A 25320-nucleotide genomic window follows, 5' to 3' on the forward strand; every position below is an offset into this window, starting at 1 on the left:
CAAGCCAGACAGGGAGTGAAAATTACAGCTAGTTAAGGATAACTTAATGAATTCATTTTTACTTCAGTAATTCTTTTGCAAATTAGAGAATCCAGAAAGTTCCTTAAAAAAAAGAGAGAAACCAAAGTAAACCAAAAACCTTCAAACAAGGAAAACAAAAGAAATAGAAAAAAAACTAATCCCTAATATCCAACTAAGTAGAGTGAGTCAATATTTACCTCAAAACATGCTGGCAATAACATACTATGTATAAACACATCCTCATTCTTTCTCAGGCTGTGTGGGTGGTGATCTCAGGCTATGGCTCACTAGCATAACGTGAGTGGTTCTGAACCCCAGCTGATCCCAGGAAGAGATCATGCAGGCTCAGCTTGCACAAGTCAGTTCTGAATTACATCAAATCCCCAGGCACTGGGGACTGGTACAGAAGCCTTAGGTAGAGAGTATTTCCAGTTTGAAGTGCAATCCCTAAAGACAAGCAGAAAAAGCCTGCACAAGCAAGAGACATGGTTGGGATGGGTAGTTCCTTTTGGGATCTTTTTTCACACTGGAATGTAGAGAAATCACTGCACAGGACTTTGACAATGACAAAGCTGTGTTAAGGTCCTTTCTTTGGCTGGTTTTGTAATCCTGTATCTATGGGCTCCTTTCAAGCAAAGTGATCAAGAGCCCAGTGAAGATGGTCAGACCTTCCACTGGGCTTTAATGGGCTTTCAATCAAGACCCACAGGATCAATTCTATGAAGTTTTAACTAATTCTGAGTACCTTCAGTTCTCATTGACATGATAGTAGTCAGTATCTCCAGAGGTATCTTAGAGATTCAGGCTCTAGATCCACTATGACGTGCAGAGAGTAATTTATTTGTTTTTCAGGTGACTTTTCCAAGGTCATCTGAATCACATGTGACTGAATGGACAAGAGAGGCCATCTCCATGGGCACAAATGCCTCCTTATCCTCCTGTTGGCAAGAGTGGCAGGATTGATCACCAATGTCATAGTAACAAAAAGCAAAAAAAACCTCAGGTGCAGTAGTAGAGAGTCAGGTTTCCAATGTAATTGTAGGGTTGTTATAGCTCCTAAAATATTCATACATTTTTAAATAGCTTATCTGTTAAAAAAAAAAGGGGGTGCAATTCTCCAAAACTAAACAAACACATTTGTTGAATGGAAGCTTTAAATTTCAAAGTGCATAGAGAGCTTTAAAAGCTGAAGTGAATAATAATCATTCATTATTTATCACCACTTATAAATTTTAAGCAATCTGCTAAGAGTTATTACCTAACACTTATTTTTCGGTGTCCAAAACATACTTGCTGTGCATACAGCTAGTGAGACTTCCAGTGGGGCAAAGGAATAAATCTGACTGTAGCCAGGGTCTTCCAAGCACCCAGGCTCCCACTGGCCATCGCTGTAACGAAGGCACAGTGCTTCTTACAACAATTGCACCCTTTCCATCTGGAGGGGAATGCAACCTGAAAGCAAGATAGGTCTAAGCTACCCCCTAGGTGCCTGCTACAGTCAAAAGAGGTGAACAAAGCATCTTCTGAGATTAGAGCCATCTGAGGAGAAACAGGTTAAATTATTTGGGGCTGAGGGGATGACACGGAGATGCAATGCCCTCCCATCTCCTTCCGTTGACTGCAAGGAAAGCCTGGACACCTCATTTATTTTCCCCTCAGGTTTTTAGGAAAGATTTGATCATTTATATCCCAGTCTAAGTGATATTCTTAGCAAAGACAAATGCAGAAGAACTACAGTACACAAGGCCTCCAAATATCTACATGCTGGGGATGAGTTACTGGGATGGCATTTATCCAGAGATACTAAAACTCCCAGGCTTCCCTCTCACCTCAGACAATGTGCGTGTTGGGCTGATTTAGACAAAGGACTGCAGCCCTGGACTTGGGCTTTTGCACATTCTTCCAGTCCTCTCCACATTTTTGAATGCTTTTAGCCAGTGCTCATCTAATCCCATGGGCTGCCACTTTGAGAGAGTGCAAATGTAAAGCTGCTCAGACTCACACGGAGCTGCGCTGCCTTCCTCGGCTGAAGGCCAGCACTGCCATTCCCAGATTTTCCTTCTTTGCTCAAGGGGAAGGCTGGAGCCATGTGTCATGGAGCCATGTGCTAGGTGCAGTAAGTAGATACCTAAGGAGATTAAAAGCAGACACAGTGGGAAAAAGAAGTTAAGATCATGCATATCCTCATATTTTTCCAGCTGCGTTTCTGCACGTGGCCTGAAAGACTGAGAGGCTTGACTACAATAAAGCAGAGCTGTGACTGTGTGAATAACTGTACCAACAACCACACCAGATTAGACAAAAGGTTCAGTGGTGAAGGGTTTAGCATGCAAAAAGGCAAAAGCAGTACCTAGGAGTTAGCTACTTCCATCCACTATCCTCTTCAGTTGCCCATTCAATCCCCAGAAATACAAAGAACGTTATCTCCACAACTAAGTTTAAGAAGTGAAGATAATCTCTTCCTCTCTCATGTGTTCACTCCCTGCCATTTCTTTTTGCCTCAGTCGAAGATGTGAAAACAAGCTTGAACTGCTGAGGAGAGAAGCAGCTGCACTGATGTCAGAGCTTCTCCAAGGACATTTCCCAACAGGCCTAGAAAAGGATTACACTGTAGCTGGTAACAGTAGGGGATGTTGATTTCCAAATCCCTTTTATTCAGCATTTGTGTCAGCGTTTTCATGCGTGTTACCTCTGGGCTGAGCCAAACATAAATCTGTTCTTACCAGTCTTCTCATTAGCATGCATGAAACAAACATTAGCAGAAAGGGCATCGGCACCGAGCGATAGCAATCCATTTATATCGCTTTGGGAGGCAAACAGGAGGTGGGGAGCAGTGAAGTCTGACACATGGGCATGGTAAGGCTGCTGCTGAAGCCTGTCCATGGTGCAGTGTCAGGTTCCTGCCTGCCAGGTAGGGCATGAGACATACAGGGAGGCAGAAGCAAGTATACTACCAGAGTTTTAGTCTCAGAAAACAGGGGAGGTCCATTATTCATTGGTGAAAGAAAAATTCTTTCATGCTAGGTTTGAGAACTGCTTTTACATCCACAGCCAGAGAAGAAATGATGTGTTTTTTTTCTGTCACTGCCTCAAACCAGGCTCACAGGAAGAAGGTCCCAGATTTATTTTAGTATTTTGATGGTGGATGACTTACGTATTTAAACTACATGGATGTTCTATACCCTCAAAAGCAGGAGAGATCACCAGCAAAACACAGAACATTGAAGATTGTGAAGATTTTCTGCTGTGCAAAACCCACTATGCTGAATAAATGTTGCTTCTTAATAAAGATATATCTTTACCTGTGAACACATGCTCTGTGTTTAGAATCATGCTAAAGAACAAGCATTTCTTACATCCCTGTAACTGTGGTGGCTGGACTTTCTCTTTTCATGCAGCAAAGCTACTACAAACAAGGCATTGTACCAGACTCTGCAGCAGATTCCATGTCGCTAATAACATTGGAAGGCTGAGAAACTGGTGTCTATCAACAACATCCCTTGTGTTAAATTAATGACATGTACCAGAAGCAAAGCAGGAAGATTGTTATTTTGGTCCCATCTGGGTCCTGTGCTGGGGAAGCAAAAAATGATGGCTTTTTTTTGGGAGAAACATTTGGCTATCCAGTCAACCTTTTTTTTTTCTGTTTAATAAGTCACAGCATCAAGCTCTGGTTGCCTTCCAATTCTTCTCCAGTCCTTTTGGAAATGCTCTAGTGAAGAAGCAAAGAATATTGCAAAGAGCATTGCCTTGGCATGGAAAAGGCAGTGTTTTCCTACACAGCTGACCCGAGCATATGGAAGTGGAAAGACTGTGTCTCCATTCTTTAGTGAAGTAAGAGTCTGCACATGGGTGGAAAATGCTTGACATGCAGCACCTCAACCCAAAAAGGTCTCACTCAGCTTGTCTGAAGGATCAGTGCAAAGCCTTCTACCTGAATTGTGATGACTTCAGAACTCCAGGAACCTTGGAAAGAGATGATAGAACTGGGTGCCAAGGCATCTCTATTTATCCCTTCTGTGTTGTGGACAGCTCACAGAGTGAAGTGCTCCATTGGGATCTAGCACACACTTGTGCCTTTGACAAACACAGAGTCCCTTAAGGGTGTGATGGCAGTCATTTGAGTTTCCTGCTCCCACAGGCAATGTTTGAGTCTTTCTCCAGGGTAGTGTCATGCCCATACACCCAATAGTAAAGTACCTCAACATTCAGAATGCATTTTTAAAGCAGGCAGGTCTAATACTAGACAAATATATCCCTTGGTGTTACTGTCTGCAGAAATTGGTCCATCTTAGCACACTGAGCCAACAGCTTTGCATTGCTTATTTAATCGAGCTTCTGGAATGGGAATGCACCACAATCCTCACATAACTTTTTTCAGCCAAATAATCAGCATTTAACTTGCCTCTGTCCACAAGTTTAGAACAGAGCCTTAGTCTTTCATATCTGAGCAGATTCTCAGTTACCTTACACTCACAACATTGAGTCCTTCTAGCACAGCTATCCCATCTTTGGTGGGAACAAGCTTGCCTTATCACTTCCCAAAAGCATCTCTGGACAAATGCAGGCCCTTAGGCTGCCTGTTCAGGTTGGCCAGCATCCCATCAGCATCCCATCAGGATCTGATTTTGCTTTTTCTAAGTCATGTGCAACACTCCCATTCTCCCTAGAGATTTGGGGAACTTTGTGGTTCTGGTACGCATGCAAGCGTCATGGTTCCACTCCCCAGTCTGTGGATGGCATTGGAGGAAACCTCCAGGCACTAAATGTTTTCCCTCTCCTCTTGTTCCCTAGCTGAAAAAGCACAATATCAACCTGCTGTGACTTAACCTTCATCAGTTTTAGGGGTTCTTGCCTGAAAGATGTTTCAAGTGACTTCCAGTGTGTACTTTGAGTTGTCTAGTACTATCCTAGTTATGGAATCTCTTACTCTAGGAAATTGCCCAACATCCCAAGGAAAGCTGCTTTATGGCAGATCTGGACACATCTGGATTTCAGCAATGAAAGGTATCTACTGCTGGGCTAGGAGTAGGAAACTTCAAACTCTCCTTACTTCCTTCATTACAAGTAAGTGATCTAAATGTACATCACATACCAATATTCTTACTGCACTTTTCTGGCTTCCAAACACTAAGGCATCATCAGACTGCTGAAACTACCACTTTCCAATAGCTAAATTGGTCAACAAGGTCTGCTTGTATTGCTCTCATGAAGTATTCTCCTCCTTGTACAATGAATACATTCACTGCTTAGGACACATTGACAGAGACTCCAGCAGCATTTTGCTTTAAAGAACTGAAATAGATGCCGAGATAGTTCAGACTCTCTGTGGCAAGGTGCATTCAGAACACAGCCTTTTAGAGAAGGCAACACAGGAGCACTGTCTTGGTTTCAGTTGACTCAAAGGCAAGCTGCTGACAAAAAGGGCAGCCTTAACCTTATTTATTTTTTTCCCCAGCCCCATCCCTTGTTCTGTACATGTGTTTATGGGGCATAAGGAAGCTGGATCACAGGGCTAACCCAGCTGAAAATCAACTTGACCAGACACAAAAGTTGGCTGTTTAAGTGCTTGCATTGGAACAGAGAAGGGATTGAAACATGCTGCCGGGGTGTTAGTGAAGGGAGGAAAGGCTTCCAGACTCTACTTTGGTCAGCTTCACCAATTAGGAAACCTGACAGGAAACCACTCAAAGGAACTAATAAGAAATGCTGCAGGAAACCTCCCAAAGGACTAATAGAAAATGCTGTGATTAAAGGCTTTTTACTGGGCTTTAGCACGAAAGCAGAAGGAAGAAAAGAGGGCTTTTATCAAATGATTAAAAGCATATCTCAAGAGTAGCCTCTGCTGTGTTTCTTACCTGAAAAGGGAGTCTGCATGCCTCACATCATACTGAATATCTTAAGTATTGGGTGCATCTGCCTATGAGAGCACAGGTATGGCCTCATTCAGCTGTGCTGTGATACCCCTGTGTGATTTAGGCACCCCTGCCAGGTCAGGCCCCACCAAGGAGGCAGCTCTTCTTGATCACCTGCAGTGCCAGTACAGGGACAAGGTTTGGAAGGCACTGAGCAACTCATTGGCTTTGAGTTGCTGTAGTGAACAGCAGAGGTTTGATGTTTTACTGATAGCTCCACAACTATGGTGAGTGTAAGATTAGTGAGAAACCTCCATAGGCTGTGAATAGTGTGTCTAGGTGCTGATAGTCTGCTTGTTCTGCTGAGATTCTTTTGATTATTTAATTCTATTTTTGTTTTTTAAATCTATACATGTTTTGCTAATATGTGCAGATCTAGCAACTGAAGATTAATATGATGCATGCCAAGAAAGATCTAAATTCCTCACCTATTACAATTTTATAATTCTAGTTTTGGCATGCATGTATGCATAGATCTTGTTCATTGGGTAAGAGAAAAAGAAATTCTTAATTAAACAAGAAACACTGCTAGTTTGGTTGGCATTGGATTTCTAGGTTTTCTTTTCTAGCTCACTCTTTTTCTGTTTCCTATGTCTTAGTGAAATATCAATATGCTTGCCATGGAATGCATGAGTCTTTCTTCAGAGAAAAATTAATAACCTTCTGTTAATCAAAACAGAAACAAAAATATCTCTCTAATATTAGTGTTTGTAATCTACCTTTAAAAATATATCAGAGCCCTCCCACATACACTTCCTTTTGATTCTAAATAAATTGCTGGTGCTAACAGTGCCATCTCTTGCATGAAACCTAAAATGGAGTTTCTGACCATGTAGTCATTGATTCCTGTATGACTCCTATAAAGCACTGGCACTATAAATCTACACCTTTCCTTTCACTTCAATCTGTTATGAAGTTATTTGTCAGCTTTTATCTCAAGTTTTATAGTGTTAAAACTGTTGAGTAAGAGTTCTGCTTTGGAAGTGTCCATGCTGCAAGGTGAGTAATACAGCTTCCTACTGAACCTCATGGAGAATTTTGGACTGGGGAAAGATGGCATTCCAGAGACAAGAATTAGGTGCTACAAATACCTTCTGAGGAATAGAAGGGGTTCTGCTACTTACAACTGATGAACCACCATTAAACCAGAGACCTTATTTTAAGAAAAACTTCTGTAATTATAATGAAAGGTGAGTGGAAGTGAAAACATGTAAAGAAAAGTTAGTAAACCAGGAACTGCCTGGGCTGGTATGTTAGAGGGTGGGAGTACCCAGAGAGAGAATAGCCTTCCCCTAAGTGCTATGCATGCTCGAGCAATAAGCCATCGATGTCCTTTTGGAAGTATTAACTAACAACACAAGATGTCAATATTGGAACTGGCAGGCAAAACTGATGCCTGAGTCTGTGCTTTAGAAGCCAGACCATGTGGCTCACCGCTGAGCAGATCTGGATCCTGTGTAGGAGGATGCTCTGCCTAGGTGTGGTAAAACAGCTCCAAGTTTACTCTATTTGCAAAAGTTAGCTGTACAGGGAGAATGGGGTTCATGCTGCTTTTAGTGTTGAAGAATGCTGATACCAGCCTGGCTCATCAATCCCTAAGTTAAACATTCTGAAGGGAGAACAACGATTTTTGACAGGAACTGGCACTGGCTCTAGTGAGAGTGTGGCAAACTTGCTCACGTATTGATAGTATTGATAATTTATCGAAAGTTGTTGAGCTGACATAGCACCATAGCTGGCCTGAAGACATAACTGATAATCACTTTGCACTATAAAAGCTCAGTCCCACTTTTTAACAGTAGAGTCTTCTAACATATCCCTTCTTGGAGTGTGTGTGGGGGTTCCTGCATTACATGGAGCTCAAGGTCACTCCTCGATGAGATTTTCCCACTGTCATTGGTATGGGTGAATGACATCAATCTCTAATAATTATTTTGCTTTCAGAAATAGTGCACTATACTACAGTTTTAGCTGTTCTATACTTTGAAGCAAATAATTCTGATTACTATCTTTTGATCTAATCATTATAATAAATTTAAATCAATAATTAATTTTATTTCTGTAAATATATTTGGGTTGCTGTCCCTATTCCTGCAGGACAAAGTCACAGACAGGATCAATTACACCTCCCTAATGCTTTAGAGAGAAAATGTTGACCAAGCCTTGGACTTAGATTGTATTCAGCTGCATCACAGACTCATCCCTGAGGAGTTTAGAAAGCAAGAGGATCTTTTTTGAAACTCATGATTCAACAGAATGGTCTCCCTGGTAAATTTTCTCTGAAGCTTCCATTCTGCCCATGACATTCCATAAGGATGTGGGTGCTGCAGTGCTTAGCTGTTGTGGTCCTTGGAGCCCAGGCTCCTGGCTTAGGCTCCCTGTGCAGGGTCTGGGGGAAGATAAATGGCACAGAAAGAGACCTGCAGAAAGCTGCTCATTAAGCAAGGGCACAGCTCAGGGTCAGCTGGCAACTGGCAAAACCCAGGCAACTGGGAAGTTCTGGGCTGAGCAAGTCCTTGTCCCTGCCCACACAGCCATTACACACAGTGAGGCCCATCTGCTTGTCTAGGACTTGCTGCTCTGAGAGTGGGATTTGACTGTGTGGGAGTAACAGCAGGAATACTGTGTTGTGGAGCTTGCTGCTCCCTCAGTACTGAGTGTGGAGCTTCTGCAGGTGCTTTGGTTTAAGAGCTGGACTGGTCTGTCTCATGTCAGGAAACAAAAAGACAAGGGCAGGAGAGAGCTTAAGAGAAATGCAAACAGTTCCTTCATGGCCCCAAAGAAGGCGATCCCTCTGTTTTTACTGAGAGACAAGTAAGTCGTGGCAGAGGGCAGGGCCCATCTTACATGTGCATAGCTCTCGGATCCTCTGCTGTTTGCAGGTGTGAATTGCCGTGCCTGTCAAAGGAATAAACAAGCAACTCTTGTCCCTTAATGCATGCCAAGGGGAGCCTCTCTAGAACAGGACCATGGTCAGCAGTTGTGCGTGATGTGGGGGAATCCAGGTTTAAGTGGTTTGTACCTACTACTACAGCTCCAGTCACGGATAGGTAGGAGCTCAGCACAGAGGTGCTCCCATCAGGCACACAGAGAAGCAAAGCTAAGTTTGGGAATCCACGATGTGCAGGTGCCACCTACACAGGAATGAGGATGTGCTCCCATTGTTCATTCCCTCTGTGAAGAAAGCAGTAGGATGGACTTGTCTGTGGAGGGGTTTATCAAGCCTTTGTGAACTTTGTAGCTTTGTGAACATCCTCCAGGCTAAAGGGATCTAGTGATCCCTAGGAGGGAAGTGAAGAGGCCTACAGTCTTGGTGAATGGGGGAGGCTGGCTGTGGGGTGGGAAAGGAGATTAGGGGTACTGAATTGAGTTTTTAGATCCATGCACTTCTGTCTAATTGCCATTATAGGTGCTCCAGCCTATTACTGGATCTGCTTAGTCCCAAGTCTGCATTTCAATCCTTCTGGCAAGTGTTTTACTGCTGCTCTGTATTCTGCCAAAAGCTTATTGGATATTAATGGGCCTTCCTGTGGCTTGAACGAGCTGGGTCCCTTTAGCACATTTAAGAAATACAGGAAAACAACCGATCCCATTTGCTTTCAGCAGACCAGACATCTTTGCTTCCCACTGAAACAGGTCTGAGAGCTGCAAATCTTCACATCTCAGTGTTTCACAGGAGACAAGCATATCAGATGACCTCTGTCCTGACCATTGGCACAACTGGTACAAAAGTTAATTATTGGGTGCGGCGTGCTTCTTTCATCTTTCCTTGAAAATCAGTCGGGGTCAGAGCTTCAGGTAAAGACAGACAGGTGAGTGTGGGGTCTTTTCCTCCCCCAGAACAGAGAGCACATCCAGCATCCTCTGTGACCCCAGCATGCACAGGCTGCAGAAAGAGCACTATTTTGCTCAAATTGAGTTTTTCATGAGACCAGGCTCTGAATGCTCCTCGTTGCTTTTCAGCTATCAGTTGTTCCTTCAATAGGCCTGGTCAGTAGATCAGACCAAGCTTTTGCTAAACTCCCATTTCATGGTTTCCACACTGGGTTTGTTATACAGTGACTGCAGTTGTCCCAGAGAGATTTCCTCTTCGTGCTTGAATCCAGCATCCAAAGTCACAGTGACAGTGAAGCTGAGAGCCATGCCTGTTCCAGTAAATAAAAGTGGAAGGGTAGCATGTGCTCACATCCTAGTACTTGCCTGCTGTTGGGAGTGTAAATGTCTGGTTGTGGTGGAGATGTGACAGTAAGAGCTAGTAGACAGAACAAACTGATGCCTGGCCTTTGGGCACAGTCTAATGGCTAGGACATTTTTATCCATAATCATTTATTTTCACTGCTCTTTGGATCCCTCCTGATGTTTATGGCATGGTGGTATGAGTTCTGCTAACCTTAAATTTATGAACTGAATTGGGGGATTGTACTGGAAACTGTATGTGCTCAGTACAGTCTGAAAAATGACAATTTTTTTGGCTCTCGTGTATATTCAGGGCTTAAGTCCTTCCATGTGGCTCTATGGAATGACTGGACTGAGTCAGAGATGATTTTGTGAACTGTGCAGTGTTTGAGTGCATTGGAGCAGAATGGCTCATCCTGCCTTTTCTTTGAAATTATTCTAATCAAAATGGAAGGGAAAACACTTGCCAACTTAAATATAGCAGTACTCAGAAACTGAAGGATCTGAACTTCTAACAACCCTCCATTTTCTTCTGTTAGGATAATTAATCATGTGTAGCTTAAAAGTATCTCAAATCATAATATAAATGAGGTATTCCTATTTTTAAAATAGGCTGGCAGCAGGGTGGGGTGAAGTGCTGCGTGTCAGGTCAATAGCAGAGATTGCAGTAAGACTTTCTTCTCTTGACTCAATGTTCTAAGCACTACATCCAAGCCACCCTCATCCACTGCTGCAGTTAAAACTCATCTTCAGTGAGAAGCTAGCATTCATAAAGGTTTGCAACAGTATAAATAATATGCCATATTAGGGTTGTAAATCAAATTCCATTTCCTTGAAACTATTTCAAGGAAAAGCTTCTGCTTTTTTTTTCCCAGCATAATCTAAAAGAGCTTTATTGATGTCCTGTCTTCCATCTGTTTTACATATGAACCTTGTGACTCCTAGTCTTTCAAGCTTGTTAATTAGGCCAATAAGAAGCATACCACAGGAGCTCTGAAACGCAGCTCTGAAATTAAATGCTGGTGGAACATTTCTTTTCCCAAGTATGCCAATGATGGAGAACCCTTCTGTGATCAGCCCCCTTTACTTCAGGGAGTGGTGCAGCAGTGTAGCTACTTACATTTTCTCTTTCCTTCTAACCTGTTGCAGAAGGAAGCCGGGAAAGGGAAAGGCTTTTGTGTATTTTTCTCCCTTGCTGCAGCACAGGCTGGATTTTTCTTAGCTGCACCACAACGCCACTGAGATCATCAGGAGCTCAGCACTTGCCAGATATACAGACAGTACGAGCATCACTGTGGGCTTACACAGGCATCCACCTGGGTGGATTATGTGGGTAATTGGAGGAAATGCAGCTCTAAGAAACAGAGGGTCCCATTTGGGATGCAAGCTACTGATAAGTGCTGGAGTCTCCTGTTATGTTTACTGGCTGCTCTTTCTGAGGTCCAGTTTTAGTATAACCTAAATATAAAACCTGAATATAAAGCAGTAACAAAAGTGTAGGCAGATGCCTATTTGTTCCTCTCTTTTCCCTGCCCTCCTCCACTACCACCTTGCAGTATAAAGCTATATGTTCTGAAATAGAGATGCAGTTGCTTTCCCTCTGTGCTACCACCTGTGGATGGATGCTGGTTACCAGGAGACTGCCACGCCTTCTTGCTGGAATAGAGGCAGGAATGGCAGCTGAGGATGGCACACCAAGAATTGGCTTGGATTTTACTTACAGGTGTGTGTGATAAATTGTCCCTAGCAACTCTAAGGTGTAAAATCAATTGTTATCTCCCTAAACAGATGCACGAAGTCTTAAATTGAAAGTCTGTTCTGAAATGCCATCTGACAAAGCATGTCTTTTCCTAGAAAGAGACGTGTGGTCAGGCAGCTCCCGCCTCCCCTGCCTTCCCAGCAGAGGAAGAATGCTGCCCTCTCTTGGACACAAAGCCATGTTTGCCACCAAACTACCCCACAGGGCTGGTGTTTCTGCCACCAGAAGGACACCATCTCTTGCTGCCAAGGTGTGGCATCAGGATGTAGATTACAAGCTCCCAAGTGTTGCAGTCCAGGCAGGTCATCTGATGTGTTGTACACAGTTGGTGGCAGGGTATGGTACCCAAAAAGGTTTGGTGGGTTTCCATCCAAGTGGTCAGTGGAGCTGCATTTAAATAGAAAACACTATTTTTATTTCTTAACAAAAAATAAGTCTTCATAACCTCCACTTACACATAATTTCCTGGACTGAACTCTGAGCCTAGAGCCAGGGTGAAAGCTACACCAGATCAGTTTTCCTCCTATAGGTGAAAGGGTGTGAGATTCAGCTCAGATCAACCGGAAAGGAAATGCTTGTGTTGTCTCCACAGACTGGGTGTTCAGGGATGAGGACTGAGTTAATTTCCTTTATCTTCCTCCAGTGCAAGGGGCTGAGTGCAGGCACTGAATGGGAGATGTCTCTCTGCCATACATAGCAGTGCAGTGCTGGGGCTTCCCAAGGATTCACCACCAGGGAAGATGCTCTACCTTCCACTTTACAGCCATTTGGGATTTGTTCTTCGGCTATTTGGGTTCTTCGGCCATTTGGGATTTGTTTAACCCTGCAATCAGACTTTCCTTCTAAATGCCTTCTTGCATTCCTGCATTATGAGGAGCTGGAAGTCAACTAACACAGTTTGAGCAATACTTTGCTTTTCACCTCTTTTCTCTGTCTGAGCTGCTCTCAACCCTCACCATCCCTTCAACCTCAGCTGAAGAATGCAGCTCCCTTTACTGTTGCTTTCTCTCCTAAAAGCACAGTTGCTAAATCAGTTGGAACCTTACCTTGAGGACAAAAGAGGACAAACCAGCACAGTTGAGCTGGCCGAAGTTAAATTTATCACTAGATGGGAGCAATCCTAATGTATTTCTTGTCCACTTGTGGGCAAGCTCAAACAAAAAGGCTGTCAAAATTACTTACTCCTCTCCCAGTCTGAATTTATATGTAGTTTTCCCTTGGTAAGGTGTGCTGATTTGAAGCATTCCCAGCATCTCCCAGAGTTAATATCTCCTTGGCTTCACATTGGAAAGCCATGTGTTACACGAAAGTTTCAAATTCGTATTAATACATCAACAAAGCACTTTTTCTTGCAAAGAATCCAGAGAGTAATACAAACAACAGATCAAAGCTTGTACTGGGTAATTGCTGTAAAACTTACTGTTTAAACTGAGTCTGGATGAGATTAAGGAATATATGAGCTATAGCCACTCTGTGCAGGAACACAATTACCCTTTGGGTCCAGGGTGAGCTCTGAGGGCTCAACAGCAAGAAGCAACAGTACACAACTGAACATAAAAATTTTGTAAGAGCCAATGGCAGAAAGGACTCAAAGAGCCAGGATGCAGTTTTTCACCTTGGAAAGACACCAAGTTTGGAACCCAAAATTTGGAAGAATACCTTGAGAATAACAATGTCAACACTTGTTATGGCCTTGCTTTCTGAATGAGGGGATCATGGTGGAGCCATGGCTCTGCATTGATTCAAAAGGAACACTGCCATCTAGTGCACTTCGATCAGAGAATTTTCATACTATAAAAACATGATTCACATCTGTTTGTGCAAAAGCTGGAGGCACTGCCAGGTAAGAAAAGGCATTGTATTTTTGTTTTATAGAGAAAAAGCATTTTAACTTATGGGTGGTCACTAAGTATGAAGATGAGAAGGAATGAACAACCCCCTTCTAACACTCACATTATGCATAAGTAATTCTTTTAGCTGAAATCTATGCTATGATCTATGAAATAAGGTTTCACCAGCTGATAGTGGGTAATGTGTCAGGAGGGTGGCATGCCCACCTATCTCGTGTTCTCACTTGCACCCAGACTGTTCCATGTCCAAAGGCTTTCTCTGTGTACCAGCAAGACTCGTGGTTGTAAGAAACTGCTGGTTGTAAAACTGGATCACTGGTTGTTTTTTTTTGTTTGTTTTGTTTTGGTTTTTTTTTATGAGAGGTGACCTGATAGGCTCTATTAAAGCAGTAGCAGAGCAGAAAGTGGCAGCCCTTCCCCTCTTTGGGAATAATCTTTTGCCTTTGAGATTCCCAGATGCTGAAAAGCAGGGTAGGAAATGCCTGCATGTGGCACCAACAGCAGATGTCTGCCTGGTGGCAGACAGCTGAGCTCTGCACTGTGCAGCTGCAGGGGGCCAGTGGGGAATGAGGCTCAGGGGCTGGCAGAATGAACTCTTCTCAAGAAGGAGCCACTCAAGCTCGTTTTCAAACCTACCAGAAACCACCCCCCAATTACTTCAGTGCAAGTGAAAATAATCTGTACAGATCTGTACAGATGGCTCAGCCTACTGCCACTAGGGTCATTTGTAACATGCCCTGCTCACCTGATCTGTTGGTGAACACTGCCTTCTTTCAGGTAAGGACAACTGAACAGGTTTTGGCTCTGCAGCCTCTTCCATGGAGGAAGAAAGGATATCTCATTCTCCATCCTATGAAGTAGATGAAAGTTCTTTCAAGTTGGATCATGATCCTTATGGGGCTGTAGGGGGATTCAGAGGGAATTGCAAAGTGTTTGTTATCTTCAAAATGGCTAATTAGTTTTAATCATTGGCAGCAACTCAGAAATTACAGCTGGCTCTCATGCTGATGCCCTGAAGCAGCAAAGCTGTTGCCCACAGTTAAAGGTAGCCAGTTGTTCCTTCCTAGTGCAAATGCCTGACGCCAGGGTAAACTTTCAGACGTAATTTTGTGTCAGGAAATGCACCCAATTCATTCTGTGTGGGGTGAATCACCACCGTGAGCGTGCTGTGTGAACTGCTTGCATCCTGACAAGGCCGATAGCTCTGCTCCTACACTCACAGCAGAAGTATGTGCTTACTTAGCAGCAAGCAGCTGATGAATTCATCTGATCCCTCCACTAGATGGGATGCAAGCACCATAATTTCTAAGCGTTTCTGGTTGAAATGTGAAGTTCCAGCACAGCCTGCTCAATATAACTGGCTCCCACTAGCCAGGGGCTATGAAAGGCAAAAGTGTTTAGTTCCTGTTCCTCTTCATCAGAAAGAGCACAAAAGGGGAAATGATTCAGTGCCCCAGAAACATGATACATAAGTGATTGGGGATGACATCATTCAGAGATCAGGCAACAGGGTGTCCTGCAACCCTCCAGGTCCTAACCTAATGTGAACAGAAATGAGGGAGCAAGCCAGGGTTGAGACTTGTCATTTCAGCATTGTCACTAGATACAGCAAGTGCTGTCAGCAGTGCAGAGACAGACAAGCTTATTTTTGGAGGCTGTAAGAAAGTTAACATTTTTATAGATTTCTAACCTTAACACATTACAGACTCGCTCCGTTACTGCTAGTACAGTAATGTCCACTACATCACTAATTGTACTCATTATTCTAGAATAATGATAGTAGATATTATGAGTAATAACTCTGCCCTTCTTCCTTTATAATTTTTTGTATAGAAATTAGGAATATTGTTATTACTACTTTCTCTTGGGGGTGGAGGTGTGTGTGAAAGACACAATAAATAAATAATTTGTCAAAAAACCCTGAGCAAGTACATAGCACAAGCAAGCAGTACCTGGATTCTAGACAAGCAATTCTGGTTCCCAGACTCTTGAACAATGTTGTGCACTATCAGGGCCCTCCATCACCATGAAATTCACAGACAGCTAGACACAGTCTCTTTAAAAAGCCTCTTGGATTTTTATCTTGACAGTGCAGCAGACTAGACATTGATTGTGTTGACTTTAATCTTAAAGATACATTTTTACCAAAATTACATGTGAAAATAAATACAATCTTGAGGTCACTGGGTTATGTAGTGTATTTTTACAGTCAGGTTTGTTTAATCTCTTTACTTTCAGTTTTCAGAATGCCAAAAATTTTTGTCCTGACACCACTCAGACAGGGTTCATGTGTTGCCAGCCCAAACTGGACAGTTGAGTAGAAAGCAACCCAAGCTTGTGGGATCTAGGAAGGTGTAAGGGATAAGTAAGAATTCTAGTATGAACATGAATTGATTAGCAGTGCAATGATTATATGCTTTATAATTTAATGCTTAGCATTATGTTCCAGAGTTAATGTCCCCTGGAGAGGAACTGAACACTTGTAATTCCCCCCAAGCTAAAGCCTCCAAGGCTACTGATGCAGTTAGGCAATACTACATCAGGTATGTCAGTGCTTCCCTCAGAAAGACTTGCATTCTGAAGCAGTTTCATGGCAAAATGATGGATACTATTCCCAGGGAATACCCTGGGCCCTTTAGGTTATGTTTACTTTGAGCTAATGGCCTCTCAACTTCATTTTGGTACAGCTTTGTTTCATTTATCCCTAATGGTGCAATTGCAACCACTCTAACTGTGGCTCCTTCAATATCCTGCGAGCACTGTCACATATCAGATACCATAGGCAAGGCAAAATGTCCTTTGTTCTGCATGACAAAGGAATATTAGAGGGCCAGAAATGCACATACAAGTCTCCTGGAAGTTCCCTTGATGTGCTGACATCACTCACTTTTCAGCAACAAATTCAACTGAAGGGCAACACCGGTGCCTAGTTTGTGCCTCTGGTATGCCTGGAAGCAGCATTTTCTCACACTGTAACTGTTGACTTTAATTGCTCTTGTTTCCCCACTGTCCTTGTCAAGAGGTTTGCAGGTCACCTTTGCGTGCTGCTATCTAGTTATTGCTTCTTGAGATGTGCATCATTCATGCTTTCATGTGTAACATGGCTTTCATATTTCACCGGTTGGCACAATTGTAAGGGAACGGCATTTTACTCTCATTGCAGGCTTCCCCTGGCTCAGGTGATACCCACCTTGCCTGTGGTGATGGACCAGTTAAGACAGATGCTGGCCACACTGCCTGTTGGTAACATTTGTCTGTGTTCAGAAGCTGTATTCCACAGTGAGGTCCTCATTTAGCAGACAATAACAAATGGATAGTTCCCACCCACCGAGAGCTCGCTGCCTAGGGTTATGGAAAAATATATCAAGTGGAGGTCAAAGAATAGCAGAGGGCAATAATAAAACACTGGCCACCCTGCTTTCCATGGGCCTCTTGCCTCAGGGGTAACAGTCAACCTTGCCTGTGTAGGACCAGCTGTCTCTTGCTTAATACATACATACACACATGCACACACACACAGCCTGAGCATAAATTAAACAGCTTTTAGAGCGCTAACAAAGAGCAAATGCTAAATTCAAGCCAGATGTGACCCACTCCTTAGACACCAGCAAGCAGCTTTGGGCTGGAGTTCCATGCTCTTGGAGATGACTGGGGCTGCAGGCCTCATGGAAGGCTCCAGCACCTAAAATCCACTGTGGCTTCTTGAAGGTCTCACCCTTCCTCCAGCTCACAGGATTCCTGGACCCAGGCTATCACCCAACAGGCAGGCTGGCTGTCCTGGTGTCCCTGCACTTTGCCTAGACATCATACTTCTTGGAAGAAAGCAGGTGAGGGGGAGGTTTATGCCAATAATGTTGGTTTAACTATGCTCCAATTAGATAATTGGAAAATATATGGACATAAGGCTGACAATCTAGAGGATCCCTTAATGCATCCTATTCAGTGTAGGCATCTTCTGGGGCCTATGTAATCCAGACTTTTCCTTCTAATGCTGGATCTGAGTCTCTCATATTCAGAGTAGCAGACAACTGAGTCAGTGCAGGGCCAAGCAGACAAGACAGAGCAGAAACCCTGCTGCAGAGTATCCTGCTCCATGGCTTCAAAATGAACAGAAGAAGAAAATATCAGTGGCCTTGGTGCTTAGAGAGAATGCCTGTGGGAAAAGAGCCATCAGAATGGATTTGTGGATTAGGAAATCTCTTGTGAACAAGTCCAAAGCTGTCCTGGAAATTACATTTTTAATTTCAAAAGACAGTTTCTTCTGAATTTTTCCTTTTCGATTAAGTAGGAATTGCATCAGCATCCCCATTATTTTTGCTAAATAAAACTCTGTTTGAGTTTCAGTCCATAAAGCTTGATCAAATGCATTTTACTATTGCTGTCTAAACATTTCATCTGGTTAATGTCTAACTTCAAATATTTTTAATATTTGTACTTACTAAATTATTCGGAGAGAAGCTACTGATCCTAGGCCAAGTGCTGATGTCATTTACACCAACAATTAGCCCAACATTGCCCAACTCCCCTCAGGTGCTGGCAGGGCTGGAGGCTCTGCTGTCCTCCCTTGTTCCTCCCACAGATGGCAGCCTCTTGGTTTGGCTTTTTCTCACTCAGCTGCTGGGTAAAAGGCGGCAGGGAACACGGCCTGGCTGTATTTTTGGAAGATTTTTGTCCTTCTTGATTTAACCTTCGCTCATCAGACTAATGGTGGTGGGGGAAAGAAGCCAATCTCCAAAGTCCAGAGAAAAAGGTTGGGATTTCACATTAATGCATGAAATAGCAGGGACGATCACACAGTGAGTATGTCATGAAATAGCTGTCACAAAAGTCTGAGTCAAATGCAAAGTGAAATCTTCACAGGAAAAGGAAGCAGACCCAGCTGAAACCCCCTGTTATGGTGTGTTTTGGGGTACAGCTACCTCTTGCAAACACTTTTAAAAAATCTCTGTGACTGGCTAAAAATAAGCCCTGACATATTTCATGCAGACTTTGCGAAGCCCTGTTGCAGATAGGAACTAAAGCACAGCAGCCCTGAAAGGCAAGGTCTGAAAGACTTTTCTCGATGGAAAGTGAGGCAGCAAAGGTGGGCTGTGCACACTTCAGTATTAGGTAGAAGTATATTTGGCAAGGGGTGAGATTTTTATCTTCTGGTTTTAACAGTGCTCTCTGCTGTGCCAGCAGTTGTAATGGTACAAAGGTATGTTATAGCGGTAAGATTTGCCCAATATGAGCATATTATTCTGATAAAGGTACTCAAATGCCAATATAGTCATGTTAATACTAAAGATTGTATAGCTTTACTGAACTAAAGTTGAAGCAGTACAACCTTGGTATATAGATAAGGACTAAGTATCTTATCCAAATATATGGAGCAAGTAAATGACTGATCTGGGAATAGTTCACAACAGTCTTTCTTCCCAAGCTGCTTTTCAGACTGCCCAAAACTATTCTGTTCACATTTCTTCTCACCCAAGGGTAACACAAAGCATCATTGTTTGTCAAAATGTCATGATTTAAAAAGAGATGCCACCCTCTTATTTATAAAACCAAGTGAAACAAAACATTGGAAAGTATTTGTCTCCTGTCTGTCCTCCTTTCAGTGACACCTGTAATTTTTGTATGTGCTTCTAGAGGAGTAAGTTTAGTTGGGCTTGGCAAAATACAGATGTTTCTGTGGAATCACTCACAGTGATATTTTGGGTTGTTTGGGGTTTTTTTTAATGTATATTTACCAATGTAAATTTATGCAGAGACCAGCATACCCATCTGTCAAGTGAAAGTATGACAGTGGCTTAACAGTATATATATAACTACTTGTAATATGCTCATTATTGGAAATGGCTCTGAGAAATGGTCCCTGAGGAATTTCGTGAAGCCTTGGATCTCAGGTTTCTTCTTCATGGAGGTGTGGGACTCAGCACACAGAGCCCTGCAATGGAGACAGCTGTAATAAAGAGACCAAACAAGGAGGAATGTGGACTCCAAAGGGAGAAGGAAGTGAGGGCGCATGGAACAAGGAAAGGCTTGGCAGAGCTACTGAATATGGTCATCCAAAAGTATAATGGGATGTGCAGTAAGACCAAATGAAAACAAAATGACCCTTTGGGGGAAGCAGTAGGGCAAATTCATCACTGCACCCCATGTGAAGGTTATGCTTTTGTTGTGCTGTTCTCCATCTGAGTTGCTTTATTTCCATGGCTCTGCATCCCTGTCTGAGCCACAATATACCTCACTTTCGTAGAAGTTCAGGTAATGGACATTCCTGTTATCCTCTTCTGACCAGCCTTTGCAAGTTGTCTTCCCTGCATGTTATACCAAAACTTGTCTTCCTTGCTCCCCATGGAAAAGCTGTATGGGCAAGGTGGAATGGCCATGGAGCTATTCTCTCCAAGGAGTATCACGAAGGAAGACCACAGAGCACTGGTCATGTGAGAGTCACTAGGGGCAGCTGAAATAGGCACAGATGGCTCTTCAGCTAAGCCAGACCAAAAAATTTCAAGACAGTCATCAAACTCAAATTTCTTATGTTCAGAATATTTTTTTTTTCTTTCCAAACTTCATTTTTCTGTGGAAAAGCTCTGTTAATTCAGTATTTTGGGACAAAAATTAATTTTGAATTATCTGGATTCCCCTCGGGAAGGAAATTCTGCTTTTTTATGAGCTGGAAGTGATGTATCTTAAAATTCCCAGGCAACAATCTTATATTGGTATTTTTAATTCTGAAGACCATTCCCATGAGTTTCTAGTGTTTTTAAAGTAGGTCAAATTTTGAACACAAGAAAACCTTAAGAGTTATGCCCCTTTCATCTTTTCTTAGGAGCAATAAGCCTTTTTGGTATTATTGCTGGCTTAAATATTAAACAGGAAGCAAATTACATTTCCAGTCATTAAAGTACAATAGAACAGCTCTATTGTCTGAATCAGTGCAATATTAGGTCAGATTGTCACAAAATGCTCGAAAATGAAGTCATATTGAAAGAACGTAATAAATTAGACTTTTTATGCTTTCACTGTGAGCTCTGCTTGATGTGCAACTATTTCTTCATTCCTGCCAATTAAGGTAAGGCATTGATCCCCCAAAACTTGAATTCTGTAAACATCTATATGGAATTTGATATTCACATGTATAAAGCTACCACAAAAGTGCAACTGGAGTGTTGCTGTTTACAGGAGTCCAATCTTACTTCACCAATAAAGGCATTTTCTTGCAATTCTGTTAGTGTGAAAGGAATTGTTCCCTGTGTAATTTGAGCTCAGGCAGCACAAAGACGTGGATCTACAGAGTGGCCTTTTGTTATGGTGCTCTTCTAGTCAAACCCCTGCACACAAGAATGTAATGCTAGGACAGACCTGAAAGGTCTTGCAGGGACAAGCGTAGACAACACTGGAGCGGATCTGACACCTAGTGCCTGGTAGCCTCCCAGAGTGTTGGCCTGACTGTATTTGTAATCTTGGGTTTGCCATAAACCCAACAACAAAGCTAAGCAGAAGCTGGCACATGCTGCTTCTTAGAGAGGTTGCTACCATGACATGCTACCATGGAGCTGATTGGTGCTATCATGTCTTCAGGAGGAGCAGGAGCTTCTGGCTGTTGCTGAAAGCCCTGGGGAAGTTTGGGTTGTTTCTTGCAGATATTCTGTTCCCAGTGTTACAGTTCCCAGCCTGTCCCAGCAAGGCAGCATGCCACTCAGGATCTTCCTGCTTTGCTGCCTTGGGCAACTGTCTAGAGGGCAGCTGACGCCAGTCTGGTGTGATTTTAAAAGCCTCCACCATCAGGGATCTTATGGCCTCCAAAGACTAATACAGTGCTGAACCCACAGAAGTTTATTGCCAGAACTTTGTATTTTTCCCCTCATTCATTCTTCCCTTTTCTAGACGAAACAAATCTAGTTCCTTTGTTCTTTGGTAGACCATGTTTTCTAAGACCCTTACCATTGCCACTTCAAAGATTTTAGTCTCTGATCTTTAAAACCTCTTTTAAATGCAGTGTATGAAACCAAACACAGTATTTCAGCTGAGGCCTCCTTGGCACTGGGTACAGAAGAACTATTTCTCCCTGGGATTACTTCTGGTATGACTCTTGTGTTTGGATACCCTAGCATGAGACCTGCCCTCTTTTCCTTTGCTTTTTATTTCACTTGTGATTTAGCCTGACCTCTCTAGTCCTCTTAGGTCATCTTTTTGCCTCCTTAAGGAGGAAATTAGTTAACTATAGTTCCTGTATAGTTGATTTATATTTCTGTATCATGCTAAGCAATTCTATTAAATACCAGGTGGCTGTTTGGATTGCTTTCTGAAATTAACACAATTGGCTCTCATCACAGCTTCTGAGAGCTGTGTAATATATTTGAGCATGATTTCTAACCCTAAATTTTAAAAGCGTGCTCACTATCCTACAATTGTCAATGATGACATCAAAAAGAAGCAGACCCACATCACCACTGGAAATGCTGTTCCCTCTTGTGTGAGGCAATCACCGCTAACTTGCTGGGCATCACTGATACAACTGCAATTCCCACCAGAAACGTGGTCTTGCAAATCATGGTGGACAACAAATGATGTTCAAGGAGAAGAACCTCTTCTTCTGCATCTCTTTAAAATCAGTGCCCTGTCCCTCCATGGCATGCATCATAAATGCACATCTGAGTATTAAATCATTGCCACCTCCACACGGTGTTACCTGGAGATGCTAGCTGGGAGGTATCTGCTCTCTGATGGTCACATCATTTCTCACTCAGTGGAATAGCTCAGCTACAGAAGCCTTCAGCTCATTCTTGATACGTAGTTACAGACTGTGAAAGATTTATGTATATGAAGTGTGCTCAGTTTTACTGTCATGCGACATTGTTTTGACAGCCCAGATGAAGTTCCAGGTATGACATTATCAAACAGAATATGCCCTAGAGAAATTATTTTTCTGAGCATTTTATTTCACACTCTGTCTCATCTTAAAAATGCAGAACAGGCCAAAAAAATGAGAAGGAAATTAAAGCTTTGATTCGGCACAGAACCTCAGCATACACTTATGTTGAAGCAGCCATGCAGTCAAAATATGCCCGGGGTTAAAATTCTAGTGCTTCTCTACAATGCTGACCTGAGTCTGAGAGGGGTCTTTACCTTCTCCTAGTACCAGATTTAATTTGCTTACTCTCATTATATAAAAAAAAAAGTCCCTCCAATGCACAAACAGCTACATAGACTAAAAAAATAAACGAAAAAAAAACCCAAAAAAACCCCAAAAAGTAGCTTTTAATTGTTCTAATCAGGCAAAAGAGATGTAATCCATGTAAATGGAATAAAAATATAAAGGTAATGCCTTATTCAGGGAGGTAATGGGGGAGGAAGAAAGATGGCCTTGTTTTTATCCACCAGTTCTGAAACTGAATGTGCAAAAGGAGTGAGGGCTACTTCAAGAGAAACCCCTGAGAATGATGAAAGAAGCCCTGTCCTCGTAAGGATCTCCCACAAACTCCAACTCAGAAACAGGAGTTTCTGAGGACAGGGGAGGACAGAAGAGCTTTCTCCAAACAGGTAGTGGAATCACCCACGATCACAGCAATGGGACACGTGGTTGTGCAGGAAGGACCACAAGGGATGCTTACTGGAACACTGCTGACAAACTTTGACAGGGAAGATGGAGAAACCATCTGGAATGGGAGTGCATCCCTGCATGGCTCCAAGAGACACATATAAACACTTGTGATAGGAAAGTGGGAAGAAACAAGGGAAAGGGTGGTAACTTTACATTGGGTGGTCCATGCAAACAGAAGGACAGAGAAAAGCAAATATAACCAATCTCTAGGATGAGGGAATTGCAGAAGAGTTCTGCTGGATCACACAGGTATAGAGTGGCAGGAAAAAAGGCAAGTAAGAAGCTCAGTGTTCTTCAAAGGAATGATAGCCACCAAATCTCAACTAACCTAGAGCACCGGAAGGAAGGATAGTAAGTGATTAATTTAGATAAAGTGTGAGTTTAATTTGACCAGAAACAGGAAGGAAGCATGCTGAAAGGGGAAGGTAGGTGAGATGGGCAGAGCTCCGAAAGAACAGTGTAAATAAGCATCAAGGACTACAATCACAAACGCCAGCAAAACCCAAAAAACCCTCAGAGATGTTGAGAACAGTTAAAAGCTCTGTAAATACAGTAATGGTATAACAACAAAGGAAGGCCTGGGCCTTCTCTTTAATGGGAAAGCAGGGAGACTGACACGGCCCACTGCACTCCGGTTCCTCCTGGAGGAACCAGCGCTCTTGGGGCTCAGAGAATGCTTATGGTGCTCCTCAATCTGGCCCTGGCTGCAAACCCAACACCTACAAAGAACGCCTCTTCTGGAAGAACACCTGTCTGCTCTGCCTGAGAGGCTCTCTGCCCCACCCCTACGGGCAGAGGTCCCACAGCGCCCAGACGAGGGATCCCTGGGCCAGAGCAGGGATGAGAGAAGCGCTCCTGGGAAAACGCCTTTCGCTCGCTGCCCGGGGTGAGCGCCTCACACAGGCTGCGGGGCGGGCGTGCTGCCGCGGCTCCTGCGTGCGAGGAAGGAAGCGATTCCGCGTCCCTTCCTCCCACCCCCGGGACACCCGTCCGCCCCCCCGCTCCCTGTTCTCTGGCCCCGGCCCCCTCGGGACCCGCCGCCGGCTCCGGGCGGGGGCGGGGGCGCCGCCCCATTGGTCGAGCGCGGACCCTCTGCCGCGTTCCCGTTGGCCCGCGCTGCAGCCGGCCCCGCCCCGCTACCGCTCTCCCATTGGCCGCCCGCGCCGGCGGGGCCCCGCCCCGGCCCCGCCCCTCCGGGGTCATTTAAGTTTATGGAGGAAAATAAATAAATAAAGCGGGAAATAGAAATGCGTAGAAGGCGGGGGGGGCGGGGAGGGGGGAGCGCAACCTAACCTGCTGCCTGGCCCGCGGCTGCCAATCGGTACCCGAGCGCCGGCAGGACTGACACCTCCTCCCAGCCAGTCAGCGCTCCCGAGCGGTGAAGGCGGCCCTTAGCGTTCTAAAATTCGGCCAATGAAAGACGCCCATTCTTTGACGGACGTTTACGCTTTCCAATAGAAGGGGCGCGTAGCGGACCGGCTTCGCCTATCGACAGCTAGCCGTGAGTCGCGAGGAGGGGGGCTGGCCCCAACGGGGGCGGGAGGCGGGGCCAGCCCCTGAATGGCGGCGCTGCGAGCCAATGGGTGCAGGCCGGTGGGGCGGGGGGGCCGGGGGCCAATGAGGGGCCCGGGGAGGCGGCGGCGGCCGCCTCTGAAAGTGCCGCGAGCCGGCGGCGCCCAGCGCGGGGCAGGGGAAGATGAGAGAGGTACCGGCGCTTCCGGGGTCAGCGCGCGGCCGGGGGCGGAGCCTGAGTCTGTTCCGCCCACCGGGGGCGGGGCGGGCGGGTGAGGGGCGGTGGGGGGGGGGCGAGGGGCTCCCGCGTCCCGGCGGGAATGGAGCGTTCGTATTCCGGGAGGGAGCGGAGCCGGTAGTCCTGGAGGGGTAACGGCTGGTAGCCGCCGCCCCCCGGAGTTTTTTCATCGTCCCGAAAAAGTTCGGGAGCCGGCGGGGCCACTCCCCTGAGGGTGCGCGCGGCCGGAGAGGGAGACTTGGCACCGACATTCCCCC

At 44.2% G+C, this 25320-nt stretch overlaps 1 long non-coding RNA gene across 2 annotated transcripts; it reads right to left on the reverse strand.

Moving 5' to 3' along the window:
• LOC107200038 lies at positions 1-24689 on the reverse strand. 2 transcript variants are annotated; one of them, XR_001519468.3, is made up of 3 exons: positions 24607-24689; positions 2024-2149; positions 1-959 (listed from the first exon to the last, which is right to left on the reverse strand). It is a non-coding gene; the product is annotated as an uncharacterized LOC107200038 (long non-coding RNA). The 2 variants fall into 2 exon arrangements; XR_001519469.3 differs by lacking the exon at positions 1-959 and having other exon boundaries at positions 2022-2149.
• Between the last annotated feature and the right edge of the window lie 631 nt (positions 24690-25320).

The sequence above is a fragment of the Parus major genome, chromosome 1 (assembly GCF_001522545.3).
Source record: "Parus major isolate Abel chromosome 1, Parus_major1.1, whole genome shotgun sequence".
NCBI classification, from domain to species: Eukaryota; Metazoa; Chordata; class Aves; order Passeriformes; family Paridae; genus Parus; species Parus major.